We start from the raw sequence: 19889 nt of genomic DNA on the forward strand, positions 1-19889 counted from the left end.
TTGCTACATCTTCTTATAAGTAACTTTCACTGCACAGTATACAAAGATTGGCTGGGCAGGTAAGTTGAATTAAGATGACTGTGATCAGCAAAAGTCCATCAGTATGTTCATGTAGCAAAACATCGAGATCCTCTTTCTTTTATGTCAAGTGAACTCAGGCTGGGTTTGTCTCTGAATGCTTAAGGCACATTTCCTGTCAGAATCTAAAAGTAGTAAGAAGAGAATTTTCACAAGAACACAAACATAAAAATACTCTGACATTTATTCTGGATTTTGAGAGTTTACAACAGAATTCATCAACCCAGAGATTAAGGATTAAATGCAGAACTGCTATGGAATAAAAAGTAGCATCTTTGCATAGTGCTCCCCTCAGCAAAGTCAGAGCTCAGTGCTTACATCAAGGAACAAGAAAGCTGACCCCTTTTACTCGTCTGCTGGCCAAGTATCTACAGAGGCTACAGCTTGTCTGGCTTATGGATGTCTTTGTACCTTCTCATAATTACCAGAAAACTATTGTCGTATATGGGTCGCCTTTCAGCAGTTAAGAAAGCTCAGGGTTATTAGCATGCTGCGGAGTTTTAGAAAGGTGTGGTGCCTGCACGGTCTGTTAAGCCATCTGTGTCTCTAGGCCGGTTTTCCCCCTGAAATCCTCAATATCCTGATCTATAGAGTCACAGCTGGGTTCTGTGGGATCTTCAAATAAAATTGGTTACACATTACTGAAGATCTAATTATACTGGACTGCAAAAGATGTAAAACTAGGTGATTTGCTTGGAATAATAAAATAAATTCATCATAAACATTTTTTGCCAGTTAAAGAGAAATTTTTCTAAGAGCATTTCTTGGGTACATATTGTCCTTGCTTTCAGATTTAATGCTCTATCTCAACAAATTGCTGATACAGGTTCATGACTGCTCAGTACTCAGTACTGACCTTTTATGAGGAGAGGTTTAAATGGCTCTTTTCAGTTTGAATAAAATTTTGTTTGACTATAAAACATTACTGTTGTACAGCGCTCCATAAACAGATATATTCATAAATATTTTCAATGTTCTTCATCAATATGATGGTCTAGATGATTTGGAAAGGTGCAAATGCTTGTAAATGTCTTGGTTTGCATATTTTCTATGAAARTATAAAATATCTTTCATTATTTTGGTATGAAAGGCTAATAAAATGAATACTTGCATAAAAATTGTGATTATCTTTGCTTTTAACAATTAGAATTGAATTAATCTTAGTTGTATTTCATTTTTGTTACACACTTTAGGGTTACTTCTGTATGAGACAAGAAATTTGTTTTGGAAAAAAGATTCAGGTCTGGAATCCTGCATTCAGTTCTGGGCTCCCCAGTACAAGAGAGACAAGGAGCTACTGGAGAGAGTCCAGCGTAGGGCTACATAGATGATCAGAGGTCTGGAGCAGCTGCCCTATGAGGAACGGCTGCGAGAGCTGGGCCTCTTCAGCCTGGGGAAGAGAATGAGAGGGAATCTGATCAATGTCTACAAATACCTGAAGGGAGGGTGTCAACAGGATTGGGCCAGACTCTTTTCAGTAGTGCCATGTGACAGAACAAGAGGCAACAGGCACAAACTGAAGCACAGGAAGTTCTGCCTGAATCTGAGGAAGAACTTCTTTATTGTGAGAGTGACAGAGCCCTGGAGCAGGTTGCCCAGAGAGGTTGTGGAGTCTCCTTCTCTGGAGATATTCAAGGCCCGCCTGGATGCAATCCTATCTAACATGCTCTAGGTGATCCTGTGTGAGCAAGGGGGTTGGACCAGATGATCTCCAGAGGCCCCTTCCAACCTCAACTATTCTGTGATTCTGTGATCTCCCAGAACTTATATTTTTACATTTTTGGCAAAATAATATAACATTCTTGTAGGTCAAAATTTTGTTCATCATGAAAGGAATTGTTTAAATATTCCACATGGAATAAAACAACCTCCATTATACTAGTCAGTACAAAATTCTAAGAATTTGTTTTAAACTACATTTTAGTGAAATGATGTAAATTATTTACTAAAAAAAAAAAATCTCCTTCAAATAGTCAAGAAATCCTACAGGTTTACATCCATGTTTACCACTGCAGTATTAAGATGTGAAAGAAAAAAAGTGAAAGAATTAAAAATATCTTTTAAAAAGTATTGAGAAGAAATAGCAATGTCTCAGTAGCAAGTAGACATCCAGGAAGTGGAACTGTGGGTTGGTTAAACCACAACAGAATTGGTTCACAAATGATTCATATGTCTTTCTAATATTAACAGATCCAAGAAACCCAAACTGCCATGTTCAGTGCCACTAGACTCTTCAGCCCATAATGACCCTGCAAAATCTCTGAGGTTTCTTCCTCATTAATTAGAAAGAATAATCTCTGAACTCTAAGGAGCTAGAAATGTTACCTTTATCTTGTCTGTATGTGCCGAGGACACAGGAGTGTCATTTTTCAGAACACTGAACACTGGCACTGGTACTCTCCAAAGAAATAACAGTAAAAGCAGAAAGAGTGAATCATTTTTGAAGGAACAGCGAATCGCAAGATCTTGTTCAAGTTTGCYGTGACAAAGTCAAGAACAGAACTCTGTCATCCCAAATCTATGCTGCGTACCCTAGTCATTAGATTCATCATTGATGGTTTAGATGACAGAGTAGAAAGCACTTTTAATTTGCATATGATAAGCTGGGAGGGACTGCAGACATGTTAGAGGACAGGAATGAAAATTCAAAGTGATGTGGAGATATCAACAAAATAATAAATAATTCTGTGGCAATAAATACTAGGTGACACACAGCTACGAGACGCAGAAATGCTAACTAACAGAAATAGTTCTTTGGAAGATGATCTGAGAGTTAATGGATCAAAAATGAAATGTGTCAACAGGGCCATAAGGTATTGGCAGGTACGTTTAGGAATGCCATATGTAAGTTATCTGAAGTAATGATTCTGTTCTCTGTAATAGTGGTGTGGCTCAACTAGAGTACTACATCAGGTTTGGACACAACATTTCAGCTGGATCAAACAAAGTCCAGAAGAGAGTAAAACACATTGAGATCTGAACAGCAAAAACCTGTGAAAAAAGACTGAAATCACTGGCTTTTTTCAGCCAAGAGAACACCAAGGGGAGATATGGCTTCATAGGACAGCTGGTGTCCTCAAAAGGTTGGTAAAGAGAGGAAAGCACTAATGTATTCTCCAGGACAAGTAATGGATTTAAGTTGCTACAAGGGAGATTTAGCCTRCACATTAGAAACATCATGAATGGGAAGACAATTCAGCGCTAAAACACTACTGTCCAGAGAGGCTGGAATCCTACATCATCAGGATATTTTACAAACAAGTTAGAAAAATGGCTGTCAAACACTGTTTAGATAAAGCTGAATCTGTCTCTGTTTAGTAAAGGAAATCAGTCCTGTTCTTATGGTTCCATATCCTTACTCATATTTTTCAGATTATCACAGCTTTGCAATTCAGGGTATTTATTATGCATTGCATGTATTGACCTGATCTCTGAGCCAAATTACATTGACTTTAATGAAGCCTGATGGAATGTCATCACCAAACATCACTAATTCAGTGATATAGACACATCCTTGATATAACTTCTGGGGTTTTATATAAGGAGGGAAAATATGGATCAAAGGACAGATACCCTTATTTTTATTTAAGAAATGCAGAAGGACCCTGGTAATTGTTGAAATTTAGCTCAGTAGCTTTAAATATAACAGATTTGTGGTTCTCTTTTGCCTTTCACTACATTTAAGAGACAGTAAAAGACTGCCAAAAATAATGAGTTTGCTTCATAACAGTTAGGCGTTGAAATAATAAACTAGAGGCCATAAACACAAATGTCCCTTCGAGATTTTATCCATCTGGACTAGATAGAATATATTGCTACCACAGTTATTTTGCAAACAGTGTTAACATCATTATTCTAAAGTTTTCACAGTGGGTCTTAAAAAACACAACACACATCTCTGTTCCAAAGACTCCCAGACTTCAGATTTACGTCTGAAACTCACAGATGGCCTTATACTGTAATGGACCAAATCAAGTTTCCTGACTCAGGAAAATGTTTAAGCAACAGTTAAATATGTCTTTATTCAGCAAAACATTAGTATGTGCTTAACTTTAACAGTATTAAACTTTAACACAATTAAACCAAAATCTTTTTTGCTCCTGTGGGCTTTCACATATGCTCAGTAATAGATTTAAAGTCTCATTGTGAATATGAAAGAGGTCCTCAAAAGACACCAAACTCTACAAATTCCCAAGTGTGGGACTACTTGGGAGCTGGAACGCAAAACTATATGACAGTGTCAAGGTCAGGCTCTGACAGGAAACACTGCTACATGCAACAGTTGCAAATGCCAACTCTCAGTCTCAGGTTTAGTGGTTTTGTCCATAACAAATTTGAATTGAAACATGTTTTGCTGCTTTTCAAGGAAGAAAAGCCTGGCTGATTCTATCAATATCAAAATAGCTATTTTAGATTGCCATGTGTTTTTTCAGCTGCTCAGCATGTAATATTCACAATGTACTTTGAAATTACTTTGTCCTACTTTAACTAATACGGCTGATCTAATTCCCAAAGCCTTAGCCCAAAGTAGTAATTGACAAGCATCATATAACATTTACACGAGAAAATTAAAAATCTATGCAGCATACCTGAATGACGTAGCTTTCTCAATGAAAGAAAAGTGCTTGAAATGAGCTGCTATTATGGATCAAGAATAGATCCGTTAATTATGGAGAAAGAGGCATTACTTCTATCTGCATCACTATCAGCCTTTTAAACAGCTTGGTACTCCGCAATGGTCAACAGAGACCTGGAAAGATCCCAAAGATTCCCAAAGCATTGGAGGCTGGGAGCATTATATGCAGTACCTTAAGGACAGTTAGAAAACATCTGAAATACCTCCAGAACTGCTGCAAGTAATGTCACCGACTCCAACTCTATACTCATTAATACATACACTTAGTTGAAAGTAAGGTTATGTCTCTGAGGGATAACAGCAATAACAAATATGCATAGCAAATAACATCAAATCCTATCAACCATTTTCCCTTTTAGCACTGAGCAGGGGCACAAGCTTCAATGCACTATTTTTTTCTTTTTTACTGGCCATTATGAAGAGGGCAATGAGTGGGAAGCAAAATAGAAGGGCATGGTTTTGATCAGAAGTAAGTATGTGTTCGAATGCCCTATTGACTAAGGGCCTATTAGCATAAAACCAGGGTCAGGCAGCATGGTCACACTCACAACGGTTCAAGTGATTTGTGGCTTGTGGAACAGAAGAGAAACTCACACATTTGCTAGAATTGGGGTGATCATTAGAAAATTCATTAATGGTAGTATGCAACATCAACCCTTGAACTGCACTGATAACAAAGATTTAACACAGTCTTGGCATCATATATGGACTGAAGGCCAGACTGACTGTTAATCACCTTATCTTCATCCTTTTGGGTTAAATAGCTCTTCTTCCATCAACTTTATGTTTTACTGTTTTTTCACCTCCATGTTTTCTTCTAGACAGTCCCCGTCATGCACAAAGCAAGTGCCCTCCACTTACCTGCAAGATCCACTTACTCTTCTTGACCCACACGAGTGGGTTAAAGACTCACCTTTAGTCCTTACAGAAAATCACAYTGACTTGATTGTTCTTAGCATGTAATGTTTCCTTGACTGTTCTTAAATTCTGAGCAAGGCTCCTCATTTCTGCTGTGGATATAGTGGGTGCCACAGTACACAAATACAGTAACTAACAAATAAAACTCTAGCTTCTAGCTAATAATGCCAAAGATGCAATGCTGCAATCATCTCAGCAGCATCCCCAAAATGGTAGATTATTGAACAATAYACATACCATGGAGAGATTTATTTTCTCTCCAGTCTTCTTTTTCCAGAGTAGAGAGACCAAAAGAATATCAAGAATTTCCCTGAATTTATAAAAAGATGCTGAGGAAAAGAGAAAGTCAGAGGAATGATCAGTCTGAAATACAACTCTCTCTTTTACTCATCCTTCTGCTATTCCCACATGGGATTCATCATTTTAAAGTATGGAGGAGATACAAGCTTTGACACTCCTGCTCTTCTCTATAAGYCTGTTGTTTTAAATTCCTCAAATATATGATAGAGAACAGAAAAATTTTAAAGGAACCTAGGAACCTTTTTATTTATTTATTTATTTTGCAAATGAGTCTGTGGAAGGACAACAATATTACATTTATGCTGTGAAATAATCCTATAACATTAAATTCACCTACTGTAGTCCTGGATTAAAGAGTAAAAAGTAGAAGTAGATGACAATATTCTGATTTTTAGAATGTTCTCAAGATTTAGCATTTGATTCATGGAGGAAGGTAGCCATCAAACTGCCATTTGGGCATCTCAGCTGGAATATCCCCATTCAACCATTGCTTAGTGTGGTAAATCCCTTGGCATCTATGACTCTGTGACTCTGTTTGTAAAATCCCATAGGGTCTACATTTCAGTAGCTGAGCATAACTGGAATTTCTTAAACCTTAATAATGCTGAAAACCTCTCAATCTACCTCACTTGTAAGCTGTAATACAATCTACAGAAAAGAATACTTTCCTTTCCAGTCCTGTTCGTGGGGCTTGAGGCTCGGGACATATTTCATGCTTCTTAACTGAAGATACAAACAAGTATGACAGAATTGTGTTTTCACTGTAAGAGTATTGGCCCAATAGCAGCTCTGTGCCTGACTTGGGCCAGGACAATTCTATATCCTTTTCCTTCCCCTAGCTATAAAGATAATGCCCTAAATTTTGAGCCACTGAATTTCCTGTGATGGGTATTTCTCAATCTCTCCTGTTGAAGTTCTTCAACATCATAAAATAAATATATATTTGAGAGATTAGGAATTAGGCATTAGGGATAAGAGTTTTATTCTATCAAACCAGTAGGCCAAAGAATTATTCTTACTCACTCTGTTTCAATAAATATTCATGCATTATATTCAAAGCAGAATAGCAGCTTTTACAGAAAAAAACCTGAGATAATTCCATTCCTTAAAATCCCATAATGACTTGTTCAGACATTCCCCAAAACTGAGGATCCTGAATGTAAACCCTTGCTCTCTGTTAACTGGACAACAGATTTCAACCAGCATCTTCCACATCCCAGGTGGGTGACTTAACTCCTAAATTCCTGAACATAATGAAAAAAATCAGTTTCAAGTGGTGAAGTTCTTCTTTCCTTCTCAGCATGGCAGAAGCATGGCACAACAGAAACAGCAAAAAAGCTATTTCATTCAGGGTTGACATAGCATTTCCAGATGTGCAGACAACAGAAGGGTCCTCTGTAAAAGCAGCTATGTTGGGTGCCTTCTACAGATGAGCAGAGGACCTCATCTGCCAACCTTCTCAATCTGCTTTATGGTGCCCACTCAATTTGCTTTTAAAGGAAAGGATAATAAGTTTCTTCTGGCAGATGTACTGAAGACAGCTACTGATGTCAATCTAACTTAATGTTTCTCTGCTTCAGTGATCGCTAATGAAGAAATATAACAGGAAGAAATTCTTCGCATCTTACAGTGTATGAAGGATTGGTAGTGTGAATGGATGCTTCTCCTTCTAGAAGGCTAAAACACATTTGTGTCTTTGGTGATTATATGAAGTTCTCAGTGAGATAATAGTGTCAGAGATTGTTATTCTTTTCTGTCATGAATAGGAGATTATAAATAGGCTGCAAGGAAACATGTTAATTTAAAATAAAACATAATCTGATCTTCAGTCAACTAAATTCCAACTGAATTTAAATTCAATTGCATTTTTTGCACCTTTTATTCTTCYAGATCTGATTGAGAAGAGAATTAGGAAAGACAAAATACCTGAGCAAAGCATAACTGAATACTTCTAAAGACAAAATAAAGCACAGAGACTCTTTCGCTTAGCATTCCACCTAGCTATGCACGTAATAAATCTACAGTTAGGTCAAGGTGATTCCAATAAATACAACTGTCTGAATTTACCGATTACTAATTTAAATGACAGAGCCCCAGTCAAGTGATTAATCTGAGAATATTATACATTGTATTTCCAAGGTTTTCAAATTATCTGCTGCTGATCTTATTTGCTGCAAAATCTATCACCATTCTGTTTATGAATCATTCATGAGCCACTGTTAACTTCCACAATGCATTTGCTATTGATAAGAGTTTGCCAGATAGTCTGGGTATCTAATTTTCTTTTGACTATTTCTTTTTCTTTCACCATTTACTATAGGACTAGTCATTGTTCACGATTTGTGATATATTTGGTCACATAAATCACATGGAGTTATTTCTACTTCTTGACAGTGTAATTGAGGCTTTTTTTAAAAAAAAATTAAGGTAAGAACGAAATATATGAGAATTACAGATGAGCAAAAGCCTTTAGGCTCATAGGAACTGCCATCCTGGAATAAACCATCATGCATATATTGTGATATTTTGTACCTGACAGTTGTCACAGCTGGATTCCTCAAAAGGCGGAGGGGGGGGGGAGAAATCTGTAACAGCAAAGAGAAAATAATGTGAAAACTAGTATAGTTCTCTGGCTGAACTCTGCCAGTTAGAGACTGGTTAACATCTTCAAGACTTCAAGAAGTCAAAGTGCTTCCTAATGTTGTCTTYATTATTAATTCCATCTGTGGACATTCCTGGTATTTTTATACATGCAAATTTGTTTTGAATTTGAATTTTTCTGTTTTCAAAATGGCAAATGACAAATACAGCTTTTTGTCACATGTGCTTAGTCAAACAGCCATTTACAAAACTTTCAGGATTATCACATTCATCAACACTCACAAGCTGTCAAAACAAGTACATGTGTGTCTACAAGTACAAGGAAACTAAACTTGGTGTTTCTAGTAATGAATCAGGGATTTAGGACTCTTAATAGCTACAGCAATGAGATTATTGAGAACAAGTTCTGAGATAATAAAACAATCCCTCAGAAACTAAGGAGATATTTTCTTTGTGCTTTTAAGAAGGAGCAAAAATGTTTGATATGTTTTATTAGGTGGTTTGAGTTTATGAATTATTTCTCAGAAAAGACTCAGCAGACATATATCTGAKGAAAATCATGTGAAGCAAGGTCTTGGGCTCAGATTCAATCTGGAAAAGTATCTTCACAAAGCTGGACTGTGATTTTTATTTTCATCTAACTTAAGCCATGCAAAAAAATCAAGTATCTAGTCAAATCTAGTTATTTAGGCTATATTTTGAGACAATCCAGAGATATGGGCAGCTTTTTAGGTCAAATCACCCCATCCAAAAACAGTTATTTAGGACAGAGATAACATCTGTTCAACTTAGACACCTATCTTATGATGAAGTGGACAGACCTCCAGAAGTAACAGATTCCTGTTGCTGAGCGTGCAGTGGGCACAGATAAGAGGCGATRAATATGATTTAGATATCACGTTTAACATTCCCCCACAATTTAATCCAGGATGAGTTAAATCAACCTACAAAGAGAAAGAAGATATGGATTAAAAATACACCATATTCCTCCAGGTTTGGGTAACCAGGGGTTGTTACAAGTTAATAGGGGAAACAATCTACCCACATCTTTGTCTTTGCTTGCAGGCCAAGCTCTGTGAACCGCTCACAGCTCAGTATTCTCAGCTTCCCATAGACATTAAGAGCACTCAACCGTACCTAGGAGGAGCACCTCTGTCCCTCTCAGATTCAAGCTCAAAGGAACAGAATTCACTTTTAAAAGTAATTTAACAACAGCATATGGAAAAGTGGAAACATTGAGAGATTGGTGTTTCTAAATTCCCATTACTATCACTGATCAAAATTTTATAAAAGTCAGCATTAAGTTCTTTTGAATTTTCATTCCCAGGAAGCGCAGTTCAGAACAATGATAAACCATCTTATCATTAAGTTTTACAATAAGACCCTTATTAGACTGCAACTGATTCACAGCAATCTATTCATTTTTAGTCAAATTAAAACAACCTTTACTGTAGTGCCACAGTTCATGCTGATATATTTAATGCCATATTTCTGTTATGAAAATCCTTTCTTCCCGCCTTTATAGCTCAAGTATAAAGAACTCACGTGGCACTGAAACTTGTCATACAAAGCCTCAGCCCAGGTGAGAATGTTAATCTGTGAAATAAATAATAGTAGTAGAAAAAGGATTTGACTATTTTTCACATGCAGGAGTATAGTGAGGTGAGGGAAGCTGGGAACATAGCACTGGAAATGACAACTTGCAGCATCAGCTCAGTATTCTTTAATTGCAGATAGCCAATAGATGTGAGGACCAGGAAAATGGATAAGAATATCTGTTCTGCTTGTGTTCCCTTTATAGTGCAACACCTGATATATGGGTAGCTATGAGCTGAAAACATGACACCATATAGTTCTCATTCCCTTAATGTACGCCAAATTTTAAGTGAACATAGAAAACCATCACAGGGAAACGCAGGAACTGCAGCCATGACCTGATGTTTCACAGGCTAAAAGAAAAAAACAGAAAAAAAAAGGGGGGGAAAAAAAAAGAAAAAAAGATGATCCTTCCCTTGCACTCACAACACAGCCARGAACAATCTGCCCCAGAGGGAGCATCAGTGGAGAACCAAGAAGAGAAGCTGAGTGTGATATAAAGTCAGATTAATACAAATAAGCTGGGAAGGAGTCATGAAACTGCAGGTGTCCAGATGAAAGACAGACTAAAGCATACCTTTTATTATCCACATCTGGTATTTATCCTGGATTCATGCTTTGGGCTATATTTTTAACTCGGTGTTAATAGGCGTTGCACAAAGCTCAGTGCTTTGCAGAGAGAATGCATTCCTAAAYCTTATTTGCGGGCTTAGCAATGCATGCACTATGCTATGTAGTACTGATTTCCAAATGCATGAGATACAGTGAGACCAAACCAAGGTTAAGGTAGCCATTTCTCCATTTGTCCCCTAGTTTTAAAGTGAACTGACAGTCCTTCCTTGAGAATTGCACCTAAGCACTGAAAACAAGTGTGAGCCAGTGTTGCTGCTGAAAGCCCTCCACGTGCCAACAGGTCCATCCTTTCACTTCACCCAGAAATGTTCACGTGGCTAATCAGGGATCTGATCCTGGRTAAAACTCACCTGGCAAAATAAATAAAGATCAGTTCCCAGAGCTGATTCTTTGCACTGCAACCAGATGGGAYTTGTATAAACACAAGGTAGAGCTAGGAGCAAACAGGTGCGCAGTGCTCCTCTGGCATCACTGAAGGAGGACTTGGCCAGCTTAAAATATTTTCTTGTGTTAAATTCAATTTCCACAACCTGCTTCCTTCATCTTTCCCTCTGCCAACAGAGCACAGTAGTGTGAAAATCAAAGAACCACTCTGGACTCCAACAGCCACCTTCACTTATAACATGCTTGCTCCAGCTAATAGTTACAACCACTCTTTGTCCTGTGGGACTGGCACAAGAAAGTCTGATTTGCTTTAAAAAAAATGCCTTTCCATTGGAGGTTAACAGCAATAAACCAAGCAAACAGAAACAAAACAAAAAACATTCAACCTGCTCATTTACACCAAGGATGTTAGTTTCTACATAAGCAGTTCTCCTTCTCTACTCTCTGTATTCATAAATAATGATTTCTTACCTGTACTTCACCTCTTGTTTATCGTGGTAGAAGAGTTTATGGGACTGGAGATATGAAAAACTAAAATGGTGGTTTATTATTTACTCAGGGCGGCTTTCTGATCTTCATTATCAGGCCCCATGTGCTGCACTGGCAGCACTGAGGCCRGTGTAAAGCTGGGGTAGGGGATGCTTTTAACTACATCTCCCCCTAAGAAAAACTTCTGTGGGGTCTTCATATCCGAGAATAACTGCTCTCTGAGAACTCTTCTGTACAGACCTTTGCTGCCATATAATTTTTYAGACTGACTCTCTAGAACTTGCTCAATAGTCGAAGACCTTCTGTTCTATGGAAAATTATCTTTTCAAATGTCAGCACTCCCATTAGAAATGTCAACATTTCCTGATACCCTTATATAAAAAAATGTTTCTAGGAAATGGAAATAGTTTTGTGAGAGGAAGTGATACTAACATTGGATTCATATATCAGGATAGTCTTGGGAATCTCCTGGAGCTGAGGTACTCCCTTCCCAGCGTAACAGGGAAATCGGGCACAGTGATACTGTCATTTTGAGCCAGGACTCATTAAGCTGGGTGTTTTGCTTTGACAGCAGTAACTGGAAGCTCTAGGCAAGAACCTGAAAGCTTCAAGGTTCAGGGACAGGAAACCTTTCCAGCCCTACCCATAAAATAGTCCACACAGGAAAGTTGAATAAGCTCTGGATGCCCTTGCAGTCCACCTCACAAACTGGGCTGACACTTTTATTTMCACAGAACAGTTGTTTTTGATGAATCATTTGCTTTAAATGTTCTTGGCCAGCTCTTGTTATTATTGAAAGCAACAATTGTTGCTACCTGACAACCAAATATACTTGTATTTCTGTTTTATTATTCTGCTGTCCTTCATTTCTCACTGCAAAATCAGTTCCTGGGCACAAAAGCTAAAGGTGTCATTTAAACAGACAAAGCTAATTTAAGCATTGAACATTAGAATAGTTTGAGTCAGAGATTCCAGTGTCGTGGGGTATATACAAAGGAACAGTAATTGATTTAAGATAGGACTAATCTCCCTTGTCAAAAGAAAAGCCAAGTACCTTGGTGTATTTCTCAGGCAAGCAGTAGCTGAAAAATATTCTTGCAATAAGTTAAATGTTTTCTTTTTTTCTGACACAGGGCTTATCTTTCACACAAAGGCAGAACTGCAATTTCCAAACAGCTGGGCATCACCGTGAAAGTACAGCCTTTTCTAAGAAAAATGTTTTATGTGTAAAACTTAAGGCACACACTTGGAGATAGTTTCTGATCCAATCCAGGAACAATTAAAGAGAATGGAAAGATTGGTATTAATTTAAACAGAAACTGGGTTGTTCTCTTCGGACTAGATCTTGCCATACTTATGGCAGATCTTTTAACATTCTTGTTGGCATATATTCAATCTTGCGTTCTGATAATAAAAATATCCATTGTGATATAGAGGAGATTGCAGTTGTTTTCAAGTTTTTGATTAGATTCACAGTTCTTGCAATTTAACACCTATAACACAGAGTATCCATATATAAGCTCCACTGAGGTGGAATGAATTAAACTACGACAAATATTTACTTCAACAACATAGATTTATAGAAATACGCAAAACCGTACATCGTGTTCAGTCTTGAAAGGAAAAAAAACACAGCAGAATGTGAAGAACCTTTAGTGTTGTCATATAATCTTGCATCAATTTGACTTWATGACTATCTTATGTTTAATGTTCAGTTGTAACATTTCTGCCAACCCATTTGAGGATGATGTTCTATTTTTTTCATCATCTTATTCTTCATAAATGTGGAGCAATTATTGGTAAAGTGAATGAATTCATCAGCTGCTATACAGACTTAACTAGTTACTATACAAAGAATACTATTCCCTTTACATTATTAAAGTAAAACCTAGTGATCTTTTTCCAATACACAATTCATTCATTTGAGACTGCTTCTATTGAATGCTTTATGGYAATCCCGATTGTTACTAGTAACTTGAACATGTCTCTTATGATGGTAGAACCTGTAGGAACGGTCCATAGAAACTTGCATTAGAAATTTTAAAAGATCTCCAATTACTCACAGAAGCTAGTAATAAATGTGCACTGTGGGCTTCTGGGGGCAACTTTTTTCAACTGATCTTTGTTTGACCTTATTTGCTATGATTCTGGAGAACTATATAGGTCCAAGGGCAAGCTTTCACTCATCAGTGTCTTTTCTTCATTAAGATTCAGATGTAGGCACATAAATAGCAGATAAATGACTGATGAGAACACATGTTGCCATATGCTGAACTGGAGTATAGTTGTCCCTAATTCCAGCACCAGCGTTACACTCTGACACCAGCAGTGCCATTCTCCTGCATGACAGCAGATGTTCAGAGCCTTAGAGGCTGGCTTCCCAGTAAGGGAGAAAGCAATGACGGAGAAGCTGAGTAAACTCAAAAAGGTAATAGCTAAATTTACACATACACAGAAGTTCTGAATTTAGTCATAGAACATGCAGGGTAGACCCAGCTCCAAAGGCTGAAAATGCCTTGTCGCCTGCTATGATAGTGTTTTATTATATGATTTTATGATTAGCTTTGAAGACAGAAAATAAGCTCCTAATTCTAATTCAGAGAAGTTGACAAATGTTAAGAAAACTGACCCAAATTTATCAGGAAACATTAAGGTATTTTACAAAAAGAAAGGATATCTTGTAGGCACACTTCCCCATGATTTCTCGGGTGCCTCATATTAATTCATGGTAGTTCCCTGAAATAAAAGCAGCAGAAAACAAATGGTGCAGCTAGAGAGAAAAATTAAGGAAAAAAAGAAGACTGAAAAGCATTTTGATGTAAAAAGCATGCATATTTTGCTAATTTATCATATTTTACAATTTTCTCATCATCCTGCTGTCTTCCACAGTTAATAGCTAAACCGACTGTTTCATGTTTACATTTTTGAAGGCAACTTAATTAAGTTAATACAGGCAAGATTTAATGGTTGAAGTTAAAATGCTAAGACTCTAAGCAACAAAACTTGGGTATGGGTAAATGATCAGTATTAAGCATATATTTACATATGGTCTTGGACAGATATAATTTAAAGCATATGCTTAAACAGTTTCCTGGACTGAACAACTAACCCAGTTTCTAGAAACCAAACAGGGATTTTTGCCTCTTCTTAAAGAGCATGATGGTTCTCAACACCTCTGAAAATCACCCATGGCATGTACAAGACTGTGAAGGATTGCATCTCAGTCTGCATAGACTATGTCTGTATAGATTTTGGTCTTTGTGCTTCAACTTCTGCCTGTTGTAACTATTGTCTGTTATCTTCCTTATTTGTCATAACAGCTCATCATGACAAACAAGTTAAATGTACTTGTAGCAGTACCTTGTGTCTGTTAAGCCAGTCACCTCTGTGCATGTCATTTCTCCTCATCTTTAAGAAAACGCTTTCATGGTGGTGTTTTGAGAACTATTTAGTGAATGTTTGTAGAATACTCTATCTAGTTGTTGTACTAAATGTTAATATTTAATTTTTCAAATAGCCACTAATCATTTTGTTCACTTTTGGAATGTAGTGTAAATCTTGTATAATGTATTCCTTTATTCTGGTCTTATAATATACACTCATAATGTTTTCTTCTTCTGTCATTCTCCCTGTAGATTGTTCACTTAATGTTTTAGTGTAAATAACAAAGTATTTGAGAAGCATTTTTACTGTTCACGGGTCACAGTCCATACTAATCTTACCAGTCATCTGGTTTTCATAAAGGTCTTCAGAGATTAAAATATGTTTCAAAAAACTAAATRATGGTTGAATCTTAAGCTTAAAGTGTCCAGCTTGCTGCCCAGAACATAGACAGCAAATCCCAGCTTGCATTTTTATACCAGTTTATTGCAACAAGATTTGGAGTATGTATGTTTGTTAAAGTACTGTTTTGTTTTGTTTTGTTTTTTTTTTATGAAGGACTGGCAATTACTATCAAAGATGAATTGTGGGCATAATTTTAAGGCAGACTTTCTGCTTTTAGACAGGGTCTAAACCCACTTGGAAAACCTAGGACCTAGTTTGTAGGGCTACAAGTAGAAAACAGAAAAATCCAAGTCATTCACATGAAAAGCAGATCCAGTCCTGAGCTTGTATTTAAATACTAGAGAGCTCTTGAGATCTAGAGATCTTGTTTCAAGGTACTAAGTCATTTTATACAAACTATATAAGGAGTCCACTAGAAATTAAATAGTAAATCATTTTATAAATTAGACCTCAGATTTCTGATTTCTTCCAGCACAAAAATACCAGCTTTTTTTTTTTTTTTTTTTTTTTNTTACTGGAAAGAATGGTTACTGAAAGATGAAGATTCATCTAAAGAGCAATTAAAAAAATAAATTTAGAATTAAAAAAAAGAAAAAAGGAAGAAAAGAAAAAAGTTAACTCCAGTTAACTCCATTTTTCATCAACAATTCTGAGGTATTTTGCATAAAAGCAATACGTTGATATTTTATATAATTTCTTACAAATATTTGCACATAAATATGCCCTAATTTACGGGTTTTTTCAGTTTTATTCTGAAAAGTATAACAATATTTTGATTATCATTCTACTTTAAGATAAAACCAACATCAAAATATTGAAATTCCTCCTGGGACAGAAATTTCACTTTCTCAGCAGCTCTAAATTTCATACATCTAATAACCATACACTTCCAATTTGTATAAATAATGCATAAATATATCAAGGAATATTTTAAATTACTTATCTTTTTCGTCTTCAGYCGCTCTTATTTTTTCCTGGCAAACAAACAAATTAAAAAGAGAAGATAAGGTACCCCAAGTATAACACCAAGAGCACAACAGCAAAATTAGCAAAACATTGAAAAGTTACATTTCACTAATACAGAAAGATCTAGAAAAGCGCAAGCCGCTCAGGCTGAAGACGGGAGGCAGCAGGACCTGAACGCGGGAGCAGGTGCGCACCAGCTGTTTGAGCATTTTAAGCTGCGTTGAAGGTCAAGGGAGAAGACAGCAGAATTTCCCCTCGTGCGTGCAGCCTGTGTGCTCAGTTTTTCACCACTTCTTCAAACGATCACCTTAACCTGCAGAGCGAGTCCCCCAAAACGAAGGATTCCTCACCTGCCTACCCACACAGCACCCGCCTGGACCTTACCACAGGGAGGAATCACATTGCAGGTTATTGGGAATACTCCAAGACCCCCTTTTAAAAAACTACAGCTGGCAAGAAAGGAGAGACAAAGAAAACTCTTCGCACCTCACTGCTAACCTGTCCACGAGTAACGCAAAAGGCTCTGGGGAGGTGCGCGGCCACCAGGCCCCTCCACCCGGCACGCCGGGTAGAAGCCACCGCAGGGTTCAGCTGCAAAAGGCTCCCCACCGCCTCCGGGGAGGGGTGCTTCCCTCTGCTCTTTAGTACTGTCATTACTCGTTGTTTCCTAGGCCGAGAACTGGATTGTGGAGATTATGTGGGATACCAAATCCTGCACTGCTGGAAATCGGTGACGTGCTTCTGTTTCGGGCCCCCGCTGCTGCCGCAGCGGCTAGCAGGGTATCGTGCCTTCGCCGCGGCCCAAATCAGAGCTCCCGTTAACTTGGCCGCAGGAGCTGGGGCTACTTTTGTGAATACCAGAGCAAGCAAGCTCTGTAATATCCTCTGCTACGATGAAGATGACAATCTCTGTGCTACAGAGAATGAAACCTGCTCTGTTAATTACGCCCTTTGCAGCCCCCCGTCCGGTAGGCCCGTGTCCTCCAAGTGATTTTGCTATCTACACGGCCAACAACGTTTCGACATCTGCCTCCTGCTTCCCGTTGACAGAAGCCCTTCCAGCCATCACAGAGACGCCCGTGTCCCAAGGCGACCCCCCGGCTCTGAGGTGGTTGCTCCCCGCTCTCACAGACGCTCTGCTCTGTCGCTGCGTCTCCCGCCATCCCCCAGCCCCGCCGGCGACACTGGCGAGGGCTCTGCACGAAGAGCAGCCCCGTAGGGCTTAGTCCTGCCCCTCGCTAGGTCCTGCCGGGCCCCAACTGTGTCATCCCAATAAAGAATGAAAATATAGCTTGGTATTTTTACTATGCTTGAGGATTAAATTGAATTGATTTAAATAAAAGTGCTTTGTGTGCAGTATAGACCACTTTCAGGGCACCATTTCCTGCCTTTCATGGTACGGTACTTTTTAATAAAATAGGTGTTTGGGCTTTTCTTACTTACTTCTTACACTGCACAGGAATAGGAAATTAGTAATTGAGTAACATGGTTTTTTTAGTCAGTTATCCTCACACTGAAATTTGAAAAATAAAATTATTTTAAAAGCTTTTAAATTTTATCTTCTTTAAAATTTTCCTTTGCTCTAAATCCTCCCCAGAGTCTCAAGTTTATTATAAACCACAAATGCACACATAAAAAATTCTGGCTAAACTCAGCATGCCTTGGATCCTATTCACTGGCAAGCGCAATGAGATAAGCTGGCCAGAAGAGATGCAATTGTGAATTCATGTCAGAAGATCTACATGTAACTGTCAAAATTCCTGGTTCTCTTATTTCTAAAAAAATTACCATAAACATCACACTTTTTATATTTAAATCCAAATTGTTTGCTGCTTTCCATGACAAAGCTAGTGCATATAGTAGCAACCTTGTGAGACATATCATCGCAACATTACTTTACCATTTAACAGTAAAACATTGATCAATTTTTAAAGGCAGATTTTAACTCTCAGAGATAGGCCTGAAGATCTGTGCCTAAAACCAAAGCAAATCTTTCAGAGAATTATTATGCTAATCTTTCAGATATGAATGCTACTGTTCTATTTTTTGCACATCCAAGCTACCCTATGGTCATTATTTAACGAACAAATTTCTTGTTCTGGCTTGTACATGCAGAATGTTTCTCTTTTCTAAATCTATGCACAATGTCATATTTAATTTCCATTTATCTGTCTAGTTTCTCCAAATATGAGTAAGTTGCAACACACCACTTATTTCACAAACTGAGACTTTGTCTTTTGCACCTGTTATTGGCAATGTTTAAGGTAGCTTCTCTACTTTGCAAGACACTACCATATGTATGCATGATATTCCAAAAATGTCTTGGTTTAGTGACACAACAGCCCTCCAGTGAAAAGCCACTGGAGCTATTGCAGTGCTACTCTATGAGTTTCAAATATTCCTAGGTGGAATATGAAAGAGGAAAACATCAACAGTAATCCCAAATTCCCTAATTACAGTAATATAATACAATATAAATACAGTAATACAAATACAATAGTAATATTACAGGAATAGTCTTCCTAATACAATAACAGTAATTAACTCTGCCTGCCAAATACTTCAAGAAGAGTTTGCATTTCAGTAGTTCTGAAAATTTACAACACTGCAGTTTGCATCTAAATAGCTTTAACATCTAAAGGAAATGTTCTCAAACAGATCAAAAAATGGAGTTGATAATGATTAGGAAAATATTCTCAGAATTCAAATTCTATTAATAGATTTGCAAATAAATTGCCAATATATGAAATATTCCATGACAAGTCCCAGTGTAATTCTCATTTGAGCATAAAGAAAGTTCAAGTTCAGATTTCTTAACATGCTATTAAGATTTCAAAAATGTTTTCTTGTCCAAATCACAGATTGAAATTTGTCACTGGATGTACTTACCTTGAAGACTTCCACTACTTTAACTGTTCCTGAAAGAAATCTCTAATGAGAACCTGGGGCCTCCAAAGCTGCTATTCTTGGTACTTTTCCCAACATTGAGCCTCACTGACTGTGTATCCTGAGACTTTCAGTGAGAGGCCTAGCTTAAAGCCTAATTCAAAGACTTCTGAAAGGCTTCCTGATGCAAGGATATTATTGACACAGTCAGAGGGTATCAAACCATAAGAATTTAAGCCTACTCTTTTGGTACATCTCACAAACATAATCTGATTGATTACAGTCATAAGAGAAAATACTTTTTAAATTTAAGGTTACAATGAAGAGCAAAAATGGGATAAAATTCTGCTGAATAAAACCGTAATAGAATTAATGTGAAGACAGTTATGGAGAAAGAAAGTTGTATGAATATAGAACCTGAGTGATCCTTTATTACCTATTTTAGAATCTAAAATCTTCTTCACTAGGATAGACTCACGAGACATGCATCTCACTTTTATTACCGTGTACCACCACTATTAATTTTATTTAAGATTCAACTTGATTAACTCATTTACCTTTCTAATTCTAAAATTTGTATTTTTAACTTAGGTTAAACAAAAACATACAGAATATC

This window comes from Rhea americana, unplaced genomic scaffold (assembly GCF_003343005.1).
Source record: "Rhea americana isolate MKP2758 unplaced genomic scaffold, rheAme1 scaffold_6, whole genome shotgun sequence".
NCBI classification, from domain to species: domain Eukaryota; kingdom Metazoa; phylum Chordata; class Aves; order Rheiformes; family Rheidae; genus Rhea; species Rhea americana.